At 40.7% G+C, this 14836-nt stretch overlaps 1 protein-coding gene across 1 annotated transcript in view; it reads right to left on the bottom strand.

The window, feature by feature from the left end:
* The window catches only part of CSMD1 (CUB and Sushi multiple domains 1), a 2061903-nt gene that overhangs the window by 503214 nt on the left and 1543853 nt on the right, over positions 1-14836 (bottom strand). The window lies entirely within an intron of this gene.

The raw sequence follows: 14836 nt of genomic DNA on the forward strand, positions 1-14836 counted from the left end.
TTATATGTTAAGCCTATCAAGTATTTATTCTCATATTTATAGTGTTCAGAATGACCAAAGGTTAAGTCAGTATAAGCAAAATAAATGGAGACTGCAGTTAATGAGATCTATTAGAGGATAACTGGAACACCAAAAAATAAACGTTTTCAGTGTGATGTCCACAGATTTCATGTAGTTACTCATATTTACATATGAAAAAAACCTTCTGAGGCTGGAAAGTTGTCCTCTACATTTACCTTGCAAAGCCTTGTCTGTTTTAAAATAAAGAACACTTTGGGTGGTCGACATCATCTAGACAAGAGCAGCTTGTGTCTGACGTATGGATGTAATAGAACACTGTGTCCTTCTTTCTGTAGAGCACATATCCTTTACCCTGATAAAAGTAATGCTTGCTTTGTTGACCAAAATTGTGATTGAGGGGGAAAAGTGTCTGGAGTGTCAAAAAGTTAGGCGAGAGCCCTGGGTGACAAGGAGAAATAGATTGATGATGGAACTATATGCTAGACAGACAGATAGATACAGACACTAGATAATCTGTAACAGATATAAGGAAAGGAAGAAGATATCACTGGTGAAAGAGCGAGATGAATAGATAGGTAAAAGAGATCAGTAAATGGAGATGATGGCAGTAGAAATACATGAAGAGATAGATGGATAGATGATAGACAGGGTAGATGTAGGAAGGTAGGCAGATAGATGTAGGAAGGTAGGCAGGTAGATAGAGTAACAAATGGGGTACATAGCCAACTGAAGAGAGTGAGAGAGAACGGCAAATACAGAAGTCATTATCACTGTGAATACACTTTGATGAGATTTACTTAAGAGTAACTCTGAAACTCTGGAATCTTGTACAAAACATCAAATGCTTGTTTATTAAACCTGAAAGAAAGGTCTAAGTGGCACCAGGGAGGAAGGCAGACTTTGGACTACCATCCAATTTGATGTTGCATCTCTGAGCAGGTTCTAACCAGGTGCTTTCCTGAGCAATGCTAATATGGGGTGCATTAATTTTGCTATTTGAAATTCTTACTAAAATTAGTTGTATAGCCATTATAATTTATTTAAAAAAATCTACTCTTTCAAATTGCAATGTTTGTCTGAATACATTATTTTAGCAATCTAATTCGAAACAGGTGTAGGGATTGATGGCTGTTGTTTATGAGGCCCAGCAACCAAGGATGGTTTTACTTCATTTTTTTTGTTTTTCCATGGGCTGATTTATAAATGTCCATGGTCTAACAAGATAGAAAAAAATGATTGAAGATTCACACATCCTGGAGGTTCCCATTACCCTTTTTGACACACTGATTCTGTGTTGACTTGTCTAACAGCCTGCAGTGAAGCAATGATAATCCATTCAAGCCTGAGGGTCATGCTTGGCTGATTTTTAATGTCACAGATGGGGGTCTCATCACATAAATGTGTTTTTATTTTGGGTGTAAAAAGGATCATTCTATAATTCTTTCAAGCCAAAGCAAAGGGTGTTGGAGAGGTTTTTGTCAGGGTTTAGCCTTGACAATCAGCCTCTACTGAGAGTCAAAGGACAATCTTTATGCCATTGCTGCTGCTGCTGCTGCTGCTGCTAAGTCGCTTCACTCGTGTTCAACTGTGTGCAACCCCATAGACGGCAGCCCACCAGGCTCCCCCGTCCCTGGAATTCTCCAAGCAAGAACACTGGAGTGGGTTGCCATTTCCTTTTCTTATGCATGAAAGTGAAGTGTGAAAGTGAAGTTGCTCAGTCGTGTCCGACTCTTCGCAACCCCATGGACTGCAGCCTACCAGGCTCCTCCACCCATGGGGTTCTCCAGTCAAGAGTACTGGAGTGTGTTGCCACTGCCCTAGTTTGTTATAAAATATATAATTCTATAAATATATCTGGCAGCTAAACAAAATATACATCTGGAATGAAAGTTGCTGTCATTTCTCAGTCAGTGATGAGTGATGTGATCAAGAGAATTCATTTTTGTAAACAAAATTTGTGTGTATTTAAGGAGTATAGCATGAGGATTTGATGTCTACACATATAGTACATGACCGCTACTATAGTCAGGCTAATAAACCTGTCGTTCACTTAGTATTCACTCGCTTGTAAAGTAAAAGCACCTTAAATCTATTCTCTTAGCATATGTCCAATGACCAATACAGTATTTTTGTCTACAGCCACCATGCTGGCCATAAGATCTCCAGATTTATCCCCACCTCTACATCCCTAGTCATCATGGCTCAACTCTGCTTCTGGGAATTTTAATTTATTTATTTTAATTGGACGCTAATTACTTTACAGTATTGTATTGGTTTTGCCATACATTGACATGAATCCACCACAGGTGTATATGTGTTCCCCATCCTGAACCCCCCTCCCACATCCCTCCCCATATCATCCCTCTGGATCAACCCAGTGCACCAGCCCCAAGCATCCTGTATCATGCATCGAACCTGGACTCTATGATAATATACAAGTTTCAGTGCCATTCTCCCAAATCATCCCACCCTTGCCCTCTCCCACAGAGCCCAAAAGACTGTTCTATACATCTGTGTCTCTTTTGCTGTCTCGCATACAGGGTTATTGCTGCCGTCTTTCTAAATTCCATACATATACGTTAGTACACTATATTGGTGTTTTTCTTTCTGGCTTGCTTCATTCTGTATAATAGGCTCCAGTTTCATCCACCTCATTAGAACTGATTCAAATGTATTCATTGAATGGCTGAGTAATATTCCATTGTGTATATGTACCACAGCTTTCTTATCCATTCGTCTGCTGATGGACATCTAGGTTGCTTCCATGTCCTGGCTATTATAAACAGTGTTGCGACGAACACTGGGGTACACGTGTCTCCTTCAATTCTGGTTTCCTCGGTGTGTATGCCCAGAAGTGGGATTGCTTCCATGGGACGTATGGCAGTTAAAGCTGGTTTAGAAAAGGCAGAGGAACCAGAGATCAAATTGCCAACATCTGCTGGATCATGGAAAAAGCAAGAGAGTTCTAGAAAACCATCTATTTCTGCTTTATTGACTATGCCAAAGCCTTTGCCTGTGTGGATCACAATAAACTGTGGAAAATTCTGAAAGATATGGGAATACCAGACCACCTGACCTACCTCTTGAGAAACCTATATGCAGGTCAGGAAGCAACAGTTAGAGCTGGACATGGAACAAAAAACTGGTTCCAGATAGGAAAAGGAGTATGTCACAGCTGTCTATTGTCACCCTGACTATTTAACTTATATGCAGAGTACATCATGAGAAACGCTGGGCTGGAAGAAGCACAAGCTGGAAACAAGATTGCCAGGAGAAATATCAATAACCTCAGATATGCAGGTGACACCATCCTTATGGCAGAAAGTGAAGAGGAACTCAAAAGCCTCTTGATGAAAGTGAAAGAGGAGAGTGAAAAAGTTGGCTTAAAGCTCAACATTCAGAAAACGAAGGTCATGGCATCTAGTCCCATCACTTCATGGGAAATAGATGGGGAAACAGTGGAAACAGTGTCAGACTTTATCTCTTTGGGCTCCAAAATCATTACAGATGGTGATTGAAGCCATGAAATTAAAAAACGCTTACTCCTTGGAAGGAAAGTTATGACCATCCTAGATAGCATATTCAAAAGCAGCGACATTACTTTGCCAACAAAGGTCCATCTAGTTAAGGCCATGGCTTTTCCAGTTTTCCTGTATGGATGTGAGAGTTGGACTGCAAAGAAAGCTGAGAACCAAATAATTGATGCTTTTGAACTGTGGTGTTGGAGAAGCCTCTTGAGAATCCCTTGGACTGCAAGGAGATCCAATTAGTCCATTCTAAAGGAGATCAGTCCTGGGTGTTCTTTGGAAGGAATGATGCTAAAGCTGAAACTCCAATAATTTGGCCACCTCATGTGAAGTGTTGATTCATTGGAAAAGACTCTGATGCTGGAAGGGATTGGGGGCAGGAGGAGAAGGGGACAACAGAGGATGAGATGCCTGGATGGCATCACCGACTCGATGGACATGAGTTTGAATGAACTCCGGGAGTTGGTGATGGACAAGGAGGCCTGGCGGGCTGCAATTCATGGCATTGCAAAGAGCTGGACATGACTGTGCGACTGAACTGAACTGACGGCAATTGTATTTCTAGTTTTTTAAGGAATCCCCACACTATGTTCTCCATAGTGGCTGTACTAGTTTCCATTCCCACCAACAATGTAAGAGGGTTCCCTTTTCTCCACATCCTCTCCAGCACTGATTGCTTATAGACTTTTGGATCGCAGCCATCCTGACTGGCTTGAAATGGTACCTCATTGTGGTTTTGATTTGCATTTCTCTGATAATGAGTGATGTTGAGCATCTTTTCATGTGTTTGTTAGCCGTCTGTATGTCTTCTTTGGAGAAATGTCTGTTTAGTTCTTTGGCCCATTTTTAAATTGGGTCGTTTATTTTTCTGGAATTGAGCTGCAGTAGTTGCTTGTATAGTTTTGAGGTTAATTCTTTGTCTGTTGCTTCATTTGCTATTATTTTCTCCCATTCTGAAGGCTGTCTTTCATCTTGCTTATAGTTTCCTTTGTTGTGCAGAAGCTTTTAATTTTAACTAGGTCCTATTTATTTTTCCTTTTTTTTCCAATATTCTGGGAGGTGGGTCATAGAGGATCCTGCTGTGATTTATATTGGAGAGTGTTTTCCCTATGTTTTCCTCTAGGAGTTTTATATTTTATTGTCTTACATTTAGATCTTTAATCCATTTTGAGTTTATTTTTGTGTATGGTGTTAGAAAGTGTTCTAGTTTCATTCTTTTACAAGTGGTTGACCAGTTTTCCCAGCACCACTTGTTAAAGAGATTGTCTTTTCCCCATTGTATGTTCTTGCCTCATTTGTCAAAGATAAGGTGTCCATATGTGTGTGGATTTATCTCTGGGCTTTCTATTTTGGTCCATTGATCTATATTTCTGTCTTTGTGCCACTACCATACTGTCTTGATGACTGTGGCTTTGTAGTAGAGCCTGAAGTCAGGCAGGTTGATTCCTCCAGCTCCATTCTTCCTTCTCAAGATTGCTTTGGTGATTCAAGGTTTTTTGTATTTCCATACAAATTGTGAAATTATTTGTTCTAGCTCCATGAAAAATACCGTTGGTAGCTTGATAGGGATTGCACTGAGTCTATAGATTGCTTTGAGTAGTATACTCATTTTCACTATATTGATTCTTCCAATCCATGAACATGGTATATTTCTCCATCTATTAGTGTCCTCTTTGATTTCTTTCACCAGTGTTTTATAGTTTTCTATATATAGGTCTTTTGTTTCCTTAGGTATATATATTCCTAAGTATTTTACTCTTTTCGTTGCAATGGTGAATGGAATTGTTTCCTTAATTTCTCTTTCTATATTCTCATAATTAGTGTACAGGAATGCAAGGGATTTCTGTGTGTTGATTTTATATTCTGTAACTTTACTATATTCATTGATTAGCTCTAGTACTTTTCTGATGGAGTCTTTAGGGTTTTCTATGTAGAGGATCATGTCATCTGCAAGCAGTGAGAGTTTTACCTCTTCTTTTCCAATTTGGATTCCTTTTATTTCTTTTTCTGCTCTAATTGTGGTGGCCAAAACTTCCAAAACTATGTTGAATAGTAGTGGTGAGAGTGGGCACCCTTGTCTTGTTCCTGACTTGAGGGGAAATGCTTTCCTTTTTTCACAATTGAGGATAATGTTTGCTGTGGGATTGTCATATATAGCTTTATTATGTTGAGGTATGTTCCTTCTATTCTTCTTTCTGGAGGGTTTGTATCATAAATGGATATTGAATTTTGTCAGAAGCTTTTGCTGCATCTATTGAGATAATCATATGGCTTTTATTTTTCAACTTGTTAGTGTGTGTGTTACATTCATTTATTTGCAGATATTGAGTAATCCTTGCATCCCTGGGATCATGATGTATGATCTTTTTAATATGTTTTTGGATTCTGATTGCTAGAATTTTGTTGAGGATTTTTGCCTCTATGTTCATCAGTGATATTGGCCTTTAGTTTCCTTATTTTTAAAAAAATATAAATTCATTTATTTTAATGGAAGGTTAATTACTTTGCAATATTGTATTGGTTTTGCCATACATCAACATGTATCTGCCACAGGTATACACGTGCTCCCCATCCTCAAACCCCCTCCCTCCTCACTCCCCATACCATCCCTCTGGGTCGTCCTACTGCACCAGCCCCAAGCATCCAGTATCATACATTGAGCCTGGGCTGGCAACTCGTTTCATATATGATATTATATATGTTTCCGTGACATTCTCCTGAATCATCCCACCCTCTCCCTCTCCTACAGAGTATAGAACAGTCTTTTGGACTTTGTAGTTTTCCTTTTTTGTATGGCATCTTTGTCAGATTTTGGTATTAGGGTGATGATGACCTCATAGAATGAGTTTGGAAGTTTACCTTCCTCTGCAATTGTCTGGAAGAGTTGGAGTAGGATAGGGGTTAGCTCTTCTCTAAATTTTTGGTAGAATTCAGTTGTGAAGCTGTCCAGACCTGGGCTTTTGTTTGCTGGAAGATTTCTGATTACAGTTTCAATTCCTGTGCTTGTGATGGGTCTGTTAAGATTTTCTATTTCTTCCTGGTTCAGTTTTGGAAAGTTGTAGTTTTCTAAGAATTTGTCCATTTCTTACAAGTTGTCCATTTTATTGGCATATAATTGCTGATTGTAGTCTCTTATGATCCTTTGTATTTCTGTGTTGTCTGTTGTGATCTCTCCATTTTCATTTCTAATTTTATTGATTTGATTTTTCTCCCTTTGTTTCTTGATGAGTCTGGCTAATGGCTTGTCAATTTTATTTATCCTTTGAAAGAACCAGCTTTTGGCTTTGTTGATTTTTGCTATGGTCTCTTTTGTTTCTTTTTCCTTTATTTCTGCCCTAATTTTTAAGATTTCTTTCCTTCTACTAACCCTGGGGTTCTCCATTTCTTCCTTTTCTAGTTGCTTTAGGTGTAGAGTTAGGTTATTTATTTGACTTTTTTCTTGTTTCTTGAGGTATGCCTGTATTGCTATGAACCTTCCCCTTAGCACTGCTTTTACAGTGTCCCACAGGTTTTGGGTTGTTGTGTTTGCATTTTCATTCATTTCTATGCATATTTTCATTTCTTTTTTTATTTCTTCTATGATTTGTTGTTTATTCAGCAGAGTGTTGTTCAGCCTCCATATGTTGGAATTTTTAATAGTTTTTCTCCTGTAATTGAGATCTAATCTTACTGCACTGTGGTCAGAAAAGATGCTTTGAATGATTTCCATTTTTTTGAATTTACCAAGGCTAGAGTTATGGCCCAGGATGTGATCTGTCCTGGAGAAGCTTCCATGTGCACTTGAGACAAAGTTGAAATTCGTTGTTTTGGGGTGAAATGTCCTATAGATATCAATTAGGTCTAACTGGTCTATTGTATCTTTTAAAGTTTGTGTTTCCTTGTTAATTTTCTGTTTAGTTGATCTATCCATAGGTGTGAGTGGGGTATTAGTCTCCCACTATTATTGTGTTATTGTTAATTTCCCCTTTCATACTTGTTAGCATTTGTCTTACACGTTGTGGTGCTCCTATGTTGGGTGCATATATATTTATAATTGTTATATCTTTTTCTTGGATTGATCCTTTGATCATTATGTAGTGGCCTTCTTTGTCTCTTTTCACAGCCTTTGTTTTAAAGTCTATTTTATCTGATATGAGTATTGTTACTCCTGCTTTCTTTTGGTCTCTATTTGCATGGAATATCTTTTCCCAGCCCTTCACTTTCAGTCTGTATGTGTCCCTTGTTTTGAGGTGGGTCTCTTGTGGACAACATATATAGGGGTCTTGTTTTTGTATCCATTCAGCCAGTTTTTGTCTTTTGGTTGGGGCATTCAACCCATTTACGTTTAAGGTAATTATTGATAAGTATGATCCCGTTGCCATTTATTTTATTGTTTTGGGCTCGAGTTTATACACCCTTTCTGTGTTTCCTGCCTAGAGAAGATCCTTTAGCATTTGTTGGAGAGCTGGTTTGGTGGTGCTGAATTCTCAGCTTTTGCTTGTGTGTAAAGCTTTTGATTTCTCCTTCATATTTGAATGAGATCCTTGCTGGGCACAGTAGTCTGGGCTGTAGGTTATTTTCTTTCATCACTTTAAGTATGTCCTGCCATTTCTACCTGGCCTGAAGAGTTTCTATTGAAAGATCAGCTGTTATCCTTATGGGAATTCCTTTGAGTGTTATTTGTTGTTTTTACCTTGCTGCTTTAAATATTTGTTCTTTGTGTTTGATCTTTGCTAATTTGATTAATATGTGTCTTGGGGTGTTTCACCTTGGGTTTATCCTGTTTGGAACTCTCTGGGTTTCTTGGACTTGGGTGATTATTTCCTTCCCTATTTTAGGGATGTTTTCAGCTATTTTCTCCTCAAGTATTTTCTTTTTGTCTTCTTCTTCTGGGACTCCTATGATTCGAATGTTGGGGCATTTGACATTGTCCCAGAGGTCTCTGAGATTGTCCTCATTTCTTTTAATTCATTTTTCTTTTTTCCTCTCTGTTTCATTTATCTCTACCATTCTATCTTCTACCTCACTTATCCTATCTTCTGCCTCCATAATTCTACTGTTGGTTCCCTCCAGAGTGTTTTTTATCTCATTTATTGCATTATTCATTATATATTGACTCTTTTTTATTTCTTCTAGGTCCTTGTTAAACCTTTCTTGCATCTTCTCAATCCTTGTCTCCAGGCTATCTATCTGTAACTCCATTTTGTTTTCAAGATTTTGGATCATTTTCACTATCATTATTTGGAATTCTTTACCAGGTAGATTCCCTATCTCTTCCTCTTTTGTTTGGGTTGGTGGGCATTTATCCTGTTCCTTTACCTGCTGGGTATTTCTCTGCCTCTTCATCTTGCTTATATTGCTGTGTTTGGGTGGCCTTTCTGTATTCTGGCAGTTTGTGGAGTTCTCTTTATTGTGGAGCTTCCTCACTGTGGGTGGGGTTGGACAGGTAGCTTGTCAAGGTTTCCTGGTTAGGGAAGCTTGTGTTGGTGTTCTGGTGGGTAGAGCTGAATTTCTTCTCTCTGGAATGCAATGAAGTGTCCAGTAATGAATTATGAGATGTCAGTGGGTTTGGAGTGACTTTGGGCAGCCTGTATATTGAAGCTCAGGGCTATGTTCCTGTATTGCTGAAGAATTTGCATGGTATGTCTTGTTCTGGAACTTGTTGGCCCTTGGGTGGTGTTTGGTTTCAGTGTAGGTATGGAGGCGTTTGATGAGCTCCTATTGATTAATGTTCCCTGGAGTCAGGAGTTCTCTGGTGTTCTCAGGATGTGGACTTAAGCCTTCTGCCTCTGGTTTTCAGTCTTATTCTTACAGTAGCCTCAGGACATCTCCATCTCTCACTTCTAAGGCGGTTCCCTCTGTTTTAGCTTCTGTTTGTTGGTCTCTTCAGTGTCTAATTTCCGCCCTGGCGCAAGGGGGCGGTGGTGGACACTTTTTTAGACTGACTTGTTCATTCGCGCTGTGGGGAGGGAGGGACGCTGCAAACAAATAACACTGGCGTGTGCTCGCAGTGTCTCGGCCACACTGGGTTTGCCGCCGCTCACAGCGTGTGTGCTTTTCCTGTCTACACTGCTCAAGCTCTAGGTTGCTCTGCTGGGAACCGTCCGAGGCTGGCCCTGGGCTCCATGCACCTCCTAGGTCTAAGCTGCTAAGGTTCAGGCACTCTGGCAGTCCTCAGGAGTGCAGACTCTGTTGGGCCTGCATTTTATGCCCTTCCCAGATCTGAGCTGCTCAGGTGACCAGGTGTTTGGCAAGTGCGGTCGTTGTGACTTATTGCCTCCCCCATCTCTGCCGCTCAGTTTTCTGAGTGTACAACCAGCACACCTTCTCAGGCGGATGTTGACCATCCAGAACCCTAAGGAGTCTTGGTTAGCAACGAAGCCTGTTTGCAGTTTGGTAGATACTGCCTCTCTGGGGCTGCAATTGCCCCCTTCTGGCTCTGGCTGCCCTCGCCTGCCTGTCTTTGGTGGGGGATGGGCTGGTCCACAGCCAGCTAGCTCTAGTCAGTCCTTTGTTCTGTGAGTGGGTCTGGTGGTATCTTAGGTTAGGGCTTTTCACCTTTTCGTGGGGTAGCTATCCCACAGTTTTCTTTGCTATCTCAAGTTAGTTCCCTCAGATTGCCCTCGGGGCATTCAGGCCTGGTCCTTACTCTGAGCAATGCAGCCCATGCCTCCCTGCCCAGCCCCCGCTTGCTAGTGAGGGATGTGGGCATCTGCCCTGCTTCTCTGCTGGGAGTTACCATTGGGCATGTAATCTGTGGGTTTTAACTGTTTATTTATTTTTCCTCCCAGTTATGTTGCCCTCTGAGTTTCCAAGGCTCGCCACAGACTCGCCAGTGAGAGTGTTTCCTGGTGTTTGGAAACCTCTCTTTTTTAAGACTCCCTTCCTGGGACGGTTCTCCATCCCTACCTCTTTTGTCTGTCTTTTTATCTTTTATATTTTTTCCTACCTCCTTTTGAAGACAATGGGCTGCTTTTCTGGGTGCCTGATGTCCTCTGCTGGCATTCAGAAGTTGTTTTGCAGAATTTACTCAGCATTCAAATGTTCTTTTGATCAATTTGTGGGGGAGAAAGTGGTCTCCCCATCCTATTCCTCTGCCATCTTAGGATCGCCTCCTGTGAATTTTTTTATATTTCACGTATACATGAGATCATGTAGCATTTCTTTTCTGTGTACGGCTTAATATTCCATTGCATGCATGTATATTATGGTGGTGGTGGTTTAGTGGGTCAGATGAGCCTGATTCTTGTAACCCCATGTGCTGTAGCCTGCCAAGCTCTCCTGTCCATGGAATTTACAAGGCAAGAATAGTGGAGTGGATTCCCATTTCCTTCTCCAGGAGATCTTGTCAATCCATGGATTGAACCCATGTCTCCTGCATTGCAGGCAGATTCATTACTGCTGAGCCACCAGCAGTACACACACATATACACACACAGACACACCACATTTTCTTCACTCATCCATCTACGGACACTTAGGTTGTGTCTGTGTTTTGGCTGTTGTAAATAGTGCTGCCTGATATTTTAAAGTGTGAATGATTCAGTGGCATTTAGTTCCAAATATTTCCTTTAGCTTCTTACACACACACACACACACACACACACACACACACACATACACACACACACACACAAATGAATCACTAGGCTTCCTCATCAAAAGTTTTATTTTTTATGTGCCTTTGGTTTCAGTGTCCTCTTTAAACTATATTTAAACTTTTTTGAATGACATGTTTCTGCCAGAAATTGTGACGATAGGAAGAGATACAGAATAAGAGAATGACTTTACAATTTTCTGAGATGTACAACTAACAGCACAAAACAAGTAAGTAAAAAGTCCCTACATCTTGGAAAAAGCTAACTCATAATCACCTTAATGAATGACTGAGGGTTGAAATCAACAAGGTAAGGAATGAGGGCTTGAAACTGATAAAGGGGAAGGGGAAGGAAACTGATAAAAAGAAGGTTTAATGATTTGATCTGTTTAACTTCAAATCATTTTGCAGAAGGAAGACTTTTCAAACTGTGAATTTCCTCCAAAAGAACATAACCCTATATCTGGAAATTACTAACGTGCTTGCCAGAAGCAATTTATTTCACATTTTGAAGGGAAATTCATACTTTCTTAGGAATTAAACATTATGAAATTTCTAACAAATTTTAAAGTTTTTAGCCTGAGGTACTGAGGACCAACCATAAGAAAATTGAAAAAAAAAATTAACTAATTATAAAGAGACCATCCTGTCCAAATGCATGCATCACAGAGCCTGAGTAAATGCACACTGGTGTTTCCCAAAGGGAAAAAAAAAATGTTTCATATCTGCAAATTACACATGGTAGTGGTCAATGATATGTACCATGAAATTACCAAGATTTGGTTGCAACCTAGAAAGAAAAGTGCTTTGAAAGAAACAATTTAGGAAAAAAAAAATTTCTAGGATAGTCTTGCTTTATACTTAGCCCCACATACAAGCACTAAATGTCTATTTAAAATTAGAGTTCAATGCACTGTTAATAAAAAGAGACATATAATAATATGGTGGTGCTAGTGGTAAAGAATCTGCCTGCAAGTGCAGGAGATCCAAGAGGCGTGGGTTTGATCTGTTGGTTGGGAAGATCCCCTGGAGCAGGAAGTGGCAACCCACTCCAGTATTCTTGCCAGAGAAATTCCATGGACAGAGGAATCTGGTGGGCTACAGTCCATGGGCCGCAAACAGTCAGACATGACTGAGCACATTATAATTATTTCAAATGTAGCTGCAATATTATCAACCTGTACTACTAAGAGTCAAATTAATCAGGGATTCAGAGGCAGAAAAGAGAAACACTCAAACACGCAGGACAACAAGCAATTTCTCCATCCACAGCTGACTGGTCATAACATCATATCACAAGAACGCAAGGGGCATGGCATACAGATCCCAGAATCTCCCACGTGGTTCTGTCCTCTAGAACTTTGCTGATTTCCAGCCTAAAGGCCAAGGCTTCCCTGGTTGCTCAGATGGTAAAGTGCATCCCTGCCTGCAATGCAAGAGAGCCAGTTTCGATCTCTGGGTCAGGAAGATCCCCTGGAGTAAGTAGGCGGCAACTCACTCCAGAATTCTCGCCTGGAATTTCGTGGACAGAGGAGCCAGGGCAGTTGCAGAGTTGAACATGACTGAAGCAGGTCAGCACATAAACAAAGACAAAACGCACCCTGAAGGCCATCCTCTGTCATTCCCTTCTCTCAGCAGTAACTGGAATAAATTACTTTAATTCTCTCTGTGATGTACCTACGGGGACTGTCATCCCTTACGTCAGGCCTCCCGAGGATCTGGGTGCTGACAATTAAAAGTAGGATGCAGCCACGTGTGTGCATCGTGCCGTGGTACAGCAGGCACTGGATTAGCAAAAGTTGTGTCATCACCACCTTCATCAGCTTCTTTCATAGAAAACTCCTCACGTCCACCAGCAAGACCACATTCTGCCACCAACATGAGGGGTTGTATTATTTCAAACCTAACAAGTCTTTATAACCAAGGAAAACCCTGGCTGTCTTCATTCTGACTCAGCAATTCCTATATACCAATACCAAAAAAGATCTTCACGACCAAGATAATCACGATGGTGTGATCACTCACCTAGAGCCAGACATCCTGAAATGTGAAGCCAAATGGGCCTTAGAAAGCATCACTATGAACAAAGCTAATGGAGGTGATGGAATTCCAGTAGAGCTATTTCAAATCCTGAAAGATGATGCTGTGAAAGTGCTGCACTCAATATGCCAGCAAATATTTAAAACTCAGCAGTGGCCACAGGACTGGAAAAGGTCAGTTTTCATTCCAATCCCAAAGAAAGGCAATGCCAAAGAATGCTCAAACTACCACACAATTGCACTCATCTCACACGCTAGTAAAGTAATGCCCAAAATTCTCCAAGCCAGGCTTCAGCAATACGTGAACCATGAACTCCCTGATGTTCAAGCTGGTTTTAGAAAAGGCAGAGGAACCAGAGATCAAATTGCCAACATCTGTTGGATCATGGAAAAAGCAAGAGAGTTCCAGAAAACCATCTATTTCTGCTTTATTGACTATGCCAAAGCCTCTGCCTGTGTGAATCACAATTAACTGTGGAAAATTCTGAAAGAGCTGGAAATACCAGACCACCTGACCTGCCTCTTGAGAAACCTATATGCAGGTCAGGAAGCAACAGTTAGAACTGGACTTGGAACAACAGACTGGTTCCAAATAGGAAAAGGATTACGTCAAGGCTGTATATTGTCACCCTGCTTATTTAACTTCTATGCAGAGTACATCATGAGAAACGCTGGGCTGGAAGAAGCACAAGCTGGAATCAAGATTGTTAGGAGAAATATCAATAACCTCAGATATGCAGATGACACCACCCTTATGGCAGAAAGTGAAGAGGAACTCAAAAGCCTCTTGATGAAAGTGATAGAGGAGAGTGAAAAAGTTGGCTTAAAGCTCAACATTCAGAAAATGAAGATCATGGCATCTGGTCCCATCACTTCTTGGGAAATAGATGGGAAAACAGTGGAAACAGTGTCAGACTTTATCTTTTTGGACTCCAAAATCATTGCAGATGGTGATTGCAGCCATGAAATTAAAAGACGCTTACTCCTTGGAAGAAAAGTTATGACCAACCTAGATAGCATATTCAAAAGCAGTGACATTACTTTGCCAACAAAGGTCCATCTAGTCAAGGCTATGGTTTTTTCAGTGGTCATTTATGGATGCAAGAGTTGGACTGTGAAGAAAGCTGAGTGCCAAAGAATTGATGCTTTTGAACTGTGGTGTTGGAGAGGACTCTTAAGAATCCCTTGGACTGCAAGGAGATCCAACCAGTCCATTCTGAAGGAGATCAGCCCTGGGATTTCTTTGGAAGGAATGGTGCTGAAGCTGAAACTCCAGTACTTTGGCCACCTCATGCAAAGAGTTGACTGATTGGAAAGAGTCTGATGCTTGGAGGGATTGGGGGCAGGAGAAAAACGGGACTTACAGAGGATGAGATGGCTGGATAGCATCACCAACTCAATGGATGTGAGTTTGAGTGAACTCCAGGAGATGGTGATGGACAGGGAGGCCTGGTGTTCTGCGTTGCATGGTGTCACAAAGAGTCAGACATGACTGAGCGACTGAACTGATATGAAGTGAATACCAATTTATCCAGAAAGGAATCCTCTGTCATTTTATTTCTAGACAAATGTTTCCAACTACACACCTCCCTTTTCATTTCAGTAGAATTGTGCTTCTCCTAAGAAGCTTGCCTTGGAAAAATACTTATACACAATACTATGGATTCTGAAGA

The sequence above is a fragment of the Ovis canadensis genome, chromosome 26 (assembly GCF_042477335.2).
Source record: "Ovis canadensis isolate MfBH-ARS-UI-01 breed Bighorn chromosome 26, ARS-UI_OviCan_v2, whole genome shotgun sequence".
NCBI classification, from domain to species: domain Eukaryota; kingdom Metazoa; phylum Chordata; class Mammalia; order Artiodactyla; family Bovidae; genus Ovis; species Ovis canadensis.